Genomic DNA, 8,849 nt, shown 5'->3' on the forward strand with positions numbered 1-8,849 from the left:
TATGGACAAGTGGCGGAATAGGGCGGAATAAAGGCACTGAACAGCGACATGCACTGACAAACGTGTTTTTGCTCGCATTTTACAAAGCTAAACATGCACGTTCAATGAGGTCTTATGAGGAGGACATCCCACTTTTAAAAAGGCTTGGAGTTAATGTGGGAGCCGCATAATGCTCTTTATTTTGAATTGGTGCTTTTTATTTCTTTACATTTCACTTCAAAGTAATGGCAATTTTGTTGTGCCAGTTGATGTTAATCAAGCATTAATTGTTAATATAATTAATTAAAGTTAATTGGCTCTAAGTAAAGCTTGTCATAAATTTATCGCATCAGGCGGGTCGGCTCTCGAGCTCAATGAGGACCAAGTCACATCTCCAGGTCCTCCTCTGAGAACCTGGGCAAAAAAATTATGTGCACCCCTGCTTATGACGGTGTTTTGAAGGACACATGTGGGCAAGTGTGTACAAAACTGAAGCTTTTCATCATATTCAATTTTAAGTTTGTGGTTATAATACACTGAAAAATCTTCAGCATCAGAATAGTTACGAGAACTGCTTGAGATGAGCCACTACATGCAAATTGACATACTCAATTTTGTTGGTTAAATCTTTTATGTTAAATTGCAAAAATAAAACAACTTTGACTTGATATTAAACATTTTCAGGGAGTACTGTATATACTTTAATGTAATAGTTCATAGGTTGTCAGTGTTTTCATATTATTCATGACATAAAATTACAAAAAAATAAATAAATGTGAAAGATAGAATGATCGAACTCACCAGAACGGGGTTCCATCTGTGCATTTCAGGGTAGTTTGCGCCCATCAGTCCACCTCAGTATGCAATCTTTTGGGTTAAAATGGCAAAGGTATGTTTTGCCTGAGAACGTGGATTTCAACCCAATCTTCCATTTTGTGCCCAAAAATAGTGAGTATCGGGTGGCCGCGACAAAAGTATGAAGTGCCTGGAGCCTTCATGCTGGAGGTTTTAGTGGTTCTCTCATTAAGATTCTTTCATTCTACATATTCATTCACAGTTAACTGTATCTGTGCATTGCAGTAACAAATGATAAGAGTGCCACATTTTGGTCTAGAAAAAGACTAAGTTACGTTTCGCCGGCCAAGGGATTTTACCCCGAGGATGAGGCTGGCCTGACTGCCATAGGCTCCGACTGCTTCTGCCCACCTATACAGCGTCTCGCGCGGTCAATACGGCAGTAGTTTCATTGCTGTATTTTCATCCAAACATGCTCAAAAACATAATGGGTTGCGCAAACAGCCAGATGGCTTCACGCTCGTCACGCTGCCTCAACATGCCTCATTTCGGCCTTTAAAACCCAAAATTATTTAAAACCCAAAATTAAGTTTTACCAGGATCAAGTCAATAGGATGATATTATGATACTCTCTCCCAAAGGCAGAGCTGGCGGCATTGTAGATGGGAGCGCGTTGCGAGGTATCGAATTTCAAACTACGGAATGCTCGAATGGCCACAATTTACCACGCAAAGTAGGGTTGCGATATGCCGTTAGTGACGAGTTTAACTGACAGATTCATTAATAACGTATATTACGACTGGCCCAAACGTCAGGCCGGCCCAGCGGGAACTGTCCCGATTCTCCCGATTGCCCACGCCAGGCCTGGTAACAACGCAAAGGTTAAAACTTAGAACACATCAGTACTACATGAATTGGATACCATACGCGGTGCCCAGACTGCCGTTAGTACTACATCCAGATTTCTTTGGGCGGGCAGAGCGTGTCAGTGGGTATGCACTTAGGCACTTTCTGTGTTAGTTATGGTCAAGCAAATTTTGTATAATTGATACTTATACGGCGCCATAGTGGATGGCAAATTAGCACAAGGGTTGAATCCCAGGGTCTGATCTTTTGCATGTGTTTTTACTCGTGCGTGCCTGCATGGGTCTTCTCCAGGTACTGTGGCTTCCTCTCACATTCCATAAACATGCATACTAGGTTGATTGGACACACAATATTGCCCACAGGTATGACTTCATGCGTGAATGGTGTGTCTCATTGTGCCCTGTGATTGCCTGGCAACTAGTCCAGGCTGTACCCAGCCTCCTGCCCACAGTCTAGTATAGGCTTTAGCACGGCACTTGCGATGACATGTGGTATGGAAGATGAACTAGAAACACATCTGTAGCATTGTATAAATAAACAAATCAATAAATATTTAAGACTGGCTTCCCATGAGTCACTATAGAGTCATGTGACAGCCATCCTGTTCTTCAAAGTCCAATGATGTAATACTAATGAGGTCATGAAAGCGTATTAAAAGCTTTAGTTTGGTCACCGAAGGCAGAATCTTTACTCATTGAAGGCTGTGTTTTGAGATTATAAAGCACACCTGGTAATGAAGGCTTATTTTCCAAACCACTATCTACACACAGAAATGTAATTTGCATAAAACTTGACACCATGGATATGCAGAATGTATTACCTTAATACATCAGGATGATAGATTTGATTTGACTAACTTTTCAAAAACAAGATTGAGTCAGACAACAGCTCACCAGAAACTAATGAAAAGTCTGATTGACCTTTCACTGGGCTGGTAAATGGCCTGAAAAAAAGGGGTTTAATTAAAGAAAAAAAAAGATAAAAGTTTCTTCAGATGCAAACGATGATTATTTGAATAATGATCAGGTGCAAGAATCCACAAAATGATCAGACTATGTAAGTTATACTGAAGCAAGCACTTCCATATCCAGATGATAGTCACATCTGATGAAAAAGTCATGCAATCTGCTCTGCTTGAGGCGCAAATCTACCCAAGTGCTGAAAATGACCACAAGCTTCCAAGACAATTAAGACCAAAATCTTTAGAACATCGGGGCAGCTCTTCATCTTCCTCCTCTAGCTCAGTATATTTGGGGGATGAAGTCCAGGCTGCGATAAAGGCAGTCAGTTCCACCATCTTTGAGGGCTTTGTTCAATACATTGAGTCCTTACAAAGTTTACAAGCTGAGTCAAATAGAGTTTTATCACTGGCCTGTCCTACTCAAGACTTGTGTCTCGAGGGTAATGAAGTGGAACTATTCATGTCCAAATTATCCCCAGAGGAATACTGTAGAGAATGGTCCAACAATCTCATTTTGACCCCTGACACCTCAGGAAAGGGGGGCAGCCCTAGTTCCTTATGGTCAGGTAACAGTCTGAGTGCTACAAAATCACCCTGGAGCCCTGTTAGTCACGAATTAGATCACGAGGCAGTCATAGCAGAAGAAAAGGTGATAGAGGAGCACTCAATGCTGTTGGACTCTCATGATCAAGAATTTAATCCTTTGAAAATTGATTATGACTCAGATGTGAAAAAACTATTACAATCCTTGAACCCATCACCACAAGAGGAGCAATATGGGGGGGCAGTACCACACCTAACATCTGCTATAGATTTTAATATTGATCTAGATGAAGAGAGACAATCAAAATCTTCGAGTTTGTCACCAACAAAGGAGGAGCACGGCGAAACAACACCACCCTCTAATTCTTTTTTTCAGGGGTGTGATCCTCTAATGTTTGACAGTGATGTGGAAGAAGAGAAACAATCAAGATCTTTGGTGATATCGCCAAAACAGGAGCAGTATGGGGAGACAACACAATCCTCAACCTCTCCTTGTCACCAGTCAGATCCTTTAGAGGCTAGTAGTGATGTGGATGGAGAGAAACTAGCAAAATTATTAAGTCTTTCGCCAAGAGATGAGCAATATAGCGATATAATACTACCCTCTATGCCTGCTGTTCAGGGGGCTTATACACTGGATTTTGATAGTGACGTGGTTATAGAAAAACAATCAAAATATTGGAATCCATCACCAAGAGATGAGCACCAAGGGGATTCATCCCTACTCTCAATCTCCCCTAGTCATGGCTCTCCTGATGTTGATAGTGATATTGATTTACAGAAACTAGCAAAAGACTTCAGTCAATCACTTAGAAGTGAGCAAGATAGTGATTATAGACAACACTCAACCTCTACTGGCCAGGATCCTCTGGGTATTGACAGTAATGTGGATCAACAGGAACCATGTAAACGATTGAGTCTATCACCTAAAAAGGATGAATACGCTGATACAACAGAATCCTCTACCTCTCCGGGTAAAGGAACAAAATCAGAATCCTTGAGTCTGTCAACGAGAAACGAATACACTGATGCAACACCATCCTCTACCTCCCCTGGTAAAGGAACAAAATCAGAGTCCTTGAGTCTGTCACGTAAAAACAATGAATCCTCTACCTCTCCTGGTAAAGGAACAAAATCAGAATCCTTGAGTCTGTCAACTACAAACGAATACACATATACAACCCAATCCTCAACCTCCCCTGGTAAAGGAACAACATCTGAATCTTTGAGTCTGTCACCTAGAAACAATGAATACACTGATGTAACAGAATCCTCTACCTCTGCTGGCAAAGGAACAAAATCAGGATCCTCGAGTCTGTCACCTAGAAATGATGAATACACTGATGTAACACAGTCCTCTACCTCTCCTGGTAAAGGAACAAAATCAGAATCCTTGAGTCTATCAACTAGAAATGATGAATACACTGATGCAACACCATTCTCTACCTCGGCTGGTAAAGAAACAAAATCAGAATCATTCAGTCTTTCACCTAGACACGATGAATACACTGATGCAACAACGACCTCTCCCTCTGCTGGTAAGGGAACAAAATCTGAATCAATGTGTCTGTCACCTAGAAACGTCAAATACACTGATGCAACACAGTCCTCTTCCTCTCCTGGTAAAGGAACAAAATCCGAATCCTTGAGTCTATCAACTAGAAATGATGAATACAGTGATGCAACACCATTCTCTACCTCTCCTGGCAAAGGAACAAAATCCGAATCCTTGAGTCTATCAACTAGAAATGATGAATACACTGATGCAACACCATTCTCTTCCTCTCCCGGGAAAGGAACAAAATCAGAATCCTTGGATGAGCAATATAGTGACGCAACATGGCCCTCTGCCCCAACTGGTCATGATCCTCTGGATGGTGAAAGTGATGTGGATGAACAGGAGACATCTGAACCTTTGAGTTTACCATTTAGAAACTATGAATACACTGATGAACCACCATCCTCTACCTCTCCCGGTAAAGGAAAAAAAACAGAATCCTTGAGTCTATCACCTGGAGATGAGCAATATAGTGATGCAACATTGCCCTCTGGCATTACTAGTCAGTATCCTCAGGATTCTGAAAGTGATGCAGATGAAGAAAAACAATCAAAAGCATTGAGTCTATCACATACAAGTGATCAACATAGTTACGCAACACAACTCTCTACCTCGCCTGGTTATGGCTCTTTTGATGTTTACAGTGAAGTTGATGCATCAGAACCCTGCAGTATATCATCTGTAAGAGTACCATATAGTGATGATAGACAGCCCTCTCCCACTACTGGTCAGGAACCTCTGGATATTAACAGTGATGTCTATGAAGGAACAAAATCTAAATCTTTGAGTTCATCACCAAGAGGTGGGCAGTATAGTGATGCAACATCTCTCTCTGCACCTACTGGTCAGGATCCTCTGTATACTGAAAGTGATGTGTATGAAGAGGAACAATCAAAAGTACTGAGTCTAACACCTATAAGTGAGCGATACAGCAATGAAACAACACCTTTTACCACTCCTGGTCAGCATCCTAACAATGTTGATATTGATGAGGATGAGATGTCATCCAAATTGAGTCTTTCAGGTCATGATTCAGAACTCATGGACCTTGCCTGTGTCTTGGTTGAAGAAAAACAGTCAGAATTTCTGAGTCCATCACCAATAGAAGAACATATTGAGAATTTAACAGAACATGCAAATGCTACTGGTCAGGATGATTTGGATATTGGTAGGGATGTGGCTGAAGATAAACCATCAAAATCCATGAGTCCATCACAAGTAGCGGAGCAGAAAGGAAAAGGAAGTCCACCCTGGATTTCCACTCAGGAAGTAGCTTTTTTGGACATTGATGAAGACTTGGACAAAACAAAATCAGCAAAATCATTGACTCCATCACCATCGGAGCACAGCAGAAGAAGATTATTTGAAAGAGAAGTGACCTCATCCCCTGAACCAGACTGTTTGGATGTCAACTTCCGGACTGACTGCCCTTTTAATCCAGTTGACATAACACCAAATAAAGATGCGGTGTTTCCATTAAATGAGCAGAATGGAGATGTGTTACCTTTTCCCAGCCGCATGTGTGAGGAGTTTAATAAAGAAGACGTCTTTAGCACAGACCCGTATGATGACACTTTTACAGTGTCACAAAGCAAAAGCTCATTATCGCCAAGCTGCAACCAAAGACTAATCACTGAGGCTACAAGTTGCTTCAGAAATATTGACATGGGCAAAGACTGCATTGCTGAACACCCACCGGAAGTCTCATCAAAGTTACCGAGTCATTTTTTGCAAAATCTTAATCCACCTTTGCCACAACTTCTCGAAATGTACATCAGTGATGCGATGAAAACATGCTCCAGCACCATATTTGAGGCTCTAGTAAAAGAACTGGGGGACCGCTCAGAATTAATGAAGGTAAGCAAGTTGTCCACAAAAGGGGAAGGCCTTGCACAAACTAAAACCCAAGGCACAACTCTGTTAGAACAAGAATGGGATTCTGACGCCATGTGTTCAGAATACAAGAGTCCCCACAAGCGAACCACCAGAAACATCATTGGTGAGTACTGCTCTGTAAAGATGCTTCAAAACTATATTGGATGCTTTTATGACACACATTGATTAGTAATACAAGAAGAGGATAAGATGTCAAAATTCACAAACCTGAAAGGAGACCTGAGTGTGACAATGTCATCTGTTTCAGAAGAACAACCTGAAAACTCCATGGCAGGCCTGGGCAGCACTCCCGAGCATGCTGAGACCCTAGATGACTTGACAGGGATCTTATCGAGAGATCAGATCTCCAAAGTCCACCCATTTGGGTTTGAGTCAGAGAGAGACGCTGAACGCCCGCGTCCACACAAGCATTTTGAGGCTTCAACAGAGGACACAGATGACATCACAGAGGCACAGTCGTCAATCAAAGAAACGACTTCAACCTCCCCCCCAAAACATTATCCTTCTAACACTCTTGGAATAAAGGACATGCGCAAGTCGGTGGGCTCAAAAGACCAGAAAAGAACTAAAGGATGTAAAAAGAAAAGAAAAGTGATTTGTCATTCAACTTCAAGTCCCACAGAATCCATGGGAGCCTTGCAACCTTCAGAGGTCATGCCACTGAACACACCGCTTCCATATAGAAAGTGTATTGGACAGGTGAAAAACTTCTTTGCCGGTTTGAAGAGGCTCAAAGCTTGTCCAGAGAAGAGCACAATTTGTAATGAGAAGAATGAACCTCTGCCTTTGGCGCAGGAACAAAAGACTAACATTTCTTTGAGACTTGTGAAAATGATTTGCCATCGATGAAAAAGTGGCTAAAGTATTCAAGTTTAGTTTGTGCTTTATCAATGTTACAAACGGTATACTCGTTATGATGATAGAGGCCAAATGATCTGACAACGGCAAGACTTGTATTATAGTGTTTAGAAGCATTTCCAGTGAGGACAACATCACTGGAATGTGAATATGAGGAACATTAACAAGCATAGCACTACAGAGTCAATATTTACATTGTTGTCCTTAAACCAAAAACATGAGGCTTTGTTTACCTCTGACAAGACGAAGGAAAATTATCCGGGTAATTAAGTTTTTTATTTGGAGAGTCTGACAAGCAGATGCAGAGGAAAATAAAACTTTCCCTCATGTGCAACTGTGCACACCTCTTTTTTCCCTTTAGTGTATGGATTCCCTTTCCTGGCTTCTACTTACTTAGCTTCTAGTTGGCACTATAATGTGCTATTCAAGCATCAGGTCAGAGTATCAACTTCTGATTTGTCCATGGTCAAACAGATAAGCATCGAAATGGATGCTGGATGCTATATGTTGGCGAAGTCTTTCCAAAATGGAGAATTTTTTTTTTTTTTCTTCCATTGTTATTATGTCTGAAAAACTGATAAATGATATTTTTATACTTTAATTCATCAGTACTACTAATTTAGAACCCAAAACGTGTGCACAGTCGATGGAAAATGAAATACTGACCAGAAAACTTGCATACAACCTAGATAATTTGTTCCCAATATGTGGATTAAAATTGATCAGTGTATATGCTTAAAACTAATCAGTGGGGTGCAGTGTTGTTTTTGGCAGCCATTTTAATTTTCGTCTTCGTCGTATGGACAAAAATTATTAATTTTAGCCATATTTTAGTCATTTCAAAATGAGTTCGTCTTTGTCTAGTTTTAGTCAACAATTCTCAGTATCCGTGAATACATAAACGTGTGTTAGGGGAGGTGCAGCACGTCACATGAGTGATACGACCAAATACTGCTAAATGCGTTCCAACTACACATACAATCAGAAAATATCACTCATTGTGAATTTATGACAGAAACTATGGCAAATTTTCTTCGTTCTCATGTCGTCAGACGACAACTGGCATCCATTTCGTTATGTTTTAGTCTCTCAAGATGTGTTTTCAATGCGTCATCGTGACGTCATCGTCATGAAAAAATTGTTTGTTGACAAAATATTTTCGTTATCATCGTTGACGAAAACAACAATAGTGGGGTGGTGGGTCGGCGTCACTCTTTCGGGTGGTGGATCACTTCCAAGTTGACCTTGGGGACTTGCCGGGTGGTGGTCACATGGTCCCTCATCTGATCCCCGAAGTTGAGTTGCGAGGGATTTGGATATACAGTGGGGCAAATAAGTAGTTAGTCAACCACTAATTGTGCAATTTCTCCCACTTGAAAATATTAGAGAGGC

The sequence above is a fragment of the Corythoichthys intestinalis genome, chromosome 12 (assembly GCF_030265065.1).
Source record: "Corythoichthys intestinalis isolate RoL2023-P3 chromosome 12, ASM3026506v1, whole genome shotgun sequence".
NCBI lineage: Eukaryota > Metazoa > Chordata > Actinopteri > Syngnathiformes > Syngnathidae > Corythoichthys > Corythoichthys intestinalis.